The 2,894-nt window shown below is 39.5% G+C and overlaps 1 pseudogene; it reads right to left on the minus strand.

Annotated features, from left to right (window-relative positions):
- Window positions 1,335-2,065, minus strand: Gm14465 (predicted gene 14465; annotated as a pseudogene).

Consider the following 2,894-nt stretch of genomic DNA (forward strand, 5'->3'; position numbering starts at 1 on the left):
TGTTGCAAAGTTGCCAAATGAATTAAAAACAGCTGGAAGGCACGCTGCTTGTTTCCCTCTTTATTTGAACCTCGGGTATCTAGAACTTCATAGAGGCGTGTTCAGTGCTTACCAGAAGTTACATAAATGTAAATATAACAACCACTAAAAGTAATGTTTCTCATTTTTTTTTTGGTTATCCTTGGCTATTCTAGTAGCCTCATCTGCAAACTCCTTGTGTAACAATAGATTTATCAAATGAACAAACCTGCAATGTGCTCTCCTAAAGCGGCTCAGCCATCATTTTATTTTTCTCATTGATGTGACAATATCTGACCTATTTAAAGGAGGAAGAATATTTAAAAGAGAAAGAGTTTGTGTGACTCATATTTGATAATAAAGTCAATTATGATGAGAAAGAATGATGAAGAGCCTGAGGTAGCTGGTCATTGTTTGTCCACAGTCAGGAAGCAGGAAGAGATGGATGCTCAGTTCTTCATTTCTTGTGTTCCATTTCATTCAGTCTTAGATACCAGTCTTATTTAAGATGAATTTTCTCCTCATTGGTTAAACCTTTCTGGGAATACCCTTTGAGATACAAGAAGAAGAGTGTCTCAGAGGTCATTCTAACTCTAGTCTAGTTGACGATGAAGGTTGATCGTCAGATCATTTCTTTTTCTTCCTTAACTATTTCAGATATAATTTCCACAGAGTTTCCTTGGTCCAGTGTGTATGTACTCACTCATAACCATAAGATCATCAGCTTATAAAAATTAAGTATATTGATGAATAATGTGCAGATCAAAAAAGTATGGAGAGGAAAATCATGTGACAGTCAACTCAACACTAAACTAGTGTTTTATCTCAGGTTGTGTTCTATAGCAAACTGAAGAGTGAACCATCTGCATTTCCTTTTGAACTTACCTCCTTCTTCTCCCCCATCAAACCCACGTCTAAAACACACTTTGCAAAAAGATTTTTATAAGGCACCATTGCCTCTCATCAATGGATTTGTGTGTGAACATTTCTTCATTGAGTGTTTCATGCAATGATGCTGCCGGGTGGCTCTGCCTAATCGAATGGAAAGCATCAAGGGTATGACACTAACTAACTAACATGAACCTGGTATCTTTCTTAGAGTTTCCTATTTGGAAGTGGGATGAGGGTGTGGAGCCAACACTGAACAAGAGCATCACATGTTGTTAAGTGTAGGAAGAGTTGCTAATTCATCAACAGAGATAGGGAATTCCCCTGGGAAAATTAGATTTTCATAAGAAGTTGAATTTGGTTCAAGCTGTATAAGAAAACCATTCTTGGAAAATGAACTCTATATAGAGAGGCCTTTTTCTTTTTTTAACTTTAAACAAAATTTTATTACACAAAGATTGTCACATAATTGGATACTTCTCTACTTTGTACAAAATCATGCCAACCCTCTACAGAAGGCTGCTTCTGAACTTCTCATGTGGTGACACCGCTACAGTCCTGATGCCAACAGAAACGGTGTCCCCAATGTCTTTGTCTCCATTTACAGAAATTGTAGCAACCTGAGCAATTTCTTCAGGGGTTGTCACAGATTTAGATTGTTTCTTAAGTTCAGTAATTGCAGCATTGACAGCCAACATCACACCTTTCTGAATTTCCACTGGATTAAAACCCTTAAAGCCCTCCTTGGCCATAGAGTGTGCCAGAACAGTGGCAGTGGTAATGCCATCCTCAGCCTCTTTCTTTTGTGCTATTGGCAACATCCTAAACAAGTTAAGCTCCGATATTTTTTTATTTATCCTTTGAATCAATTGACTTTGCCACAGTGACCCCATCCTGTGTTACTTTGGGACTTGCCAACTCTGTTCAGCAATCACTGTTCTCCCCTTTGGTCCCATTGTAACAGCTACAGCATCGGCTAAAAGGTCTACACATTGAAGCATTAAGGCTCGAGCATCCACACCAAATTTTACATCTTTGGTATAGACCCAAGTGAGATGAAGAGCCAGTGCCCGGGACACTGGTCTCATCTGGCAAAGGACTATGGGTAGTCGAAGCATTTCTGCAGGATGGAGGCAAGAGAGCAAGAGTCTAGTAAGGCTAGAGAGGTCTTTTATTATTTTATTTTATTTTATTTTATTTTATTTTATTTTATTTATTTACATTTTAAATGTTATCCCCTTTCCTAGAATTTCCTCTGAAAACCCCCTATCCCATCTCTCCTCCCCCTGCTCACCAACCTACCCACATCTACTTCCTGGCCCTGGCAATCCCCTATACTGGGGCATATAACCTTCACAGGACCAAGGGCCACTCCTCTCATTGATGACCTACTAAGCCATCCTTTGCTACATATGCAGCTAGAGCCATGAATCTCACCATGTGCTTTCTTTGGTTAGTCGTTTAGTCCCAAGGGTCTCTGGAGATACTGGTTAGTTCATCTTGTTGTTCCCCCAAGGGGCTGCAAACTCCTTCAGCTCCTTGGGTACTTTCTCTACCAGAGGATCCAGCAATACCACTCCTGGGCATATACCCAGAAGATGCTCCAACATGTAATAAGGACACTATGTTCATAAAAGCCTAACTTATTTATAATAGCCAGAAGCTGGAAAGAACCCAAATGCCCCTCAATAGAGGAATGGATACAAGAAATGTGGTACATTTTTTACAATGGAGTACTGCGCAGCTATTAAAAATAATGAGTTTATGAAATTCTTAGGCAAATGGATGGATCTGGAGGATATCATCCTGAGTGAGGTAACCCAATCACAAAAGAACACACATGATATGCACTCACTGATAAGTGGATATTAGCCCAGAAGCTCAGAATACCCAAGATACAATTCGTAAAACACATGAAACTCAAGAAAAAGGAAGGCCAAAGTGTGTATACTATGATCCTTCTTAGAAGGGGGAACAAAATACCCATG

The sequence above is a fragment of the Mus musculus genome, chromosome 2 (assembly GCF_000001635.26).
Source record: "Mus musculus strain C57BL/6J chromosome 2, GRCm38.p6 C57BL/6J".
NCBI lineage: Eukaryota > Metazoa > Chordata > Mammalia > Rodentia > Muridae > Mus > Mus musculus.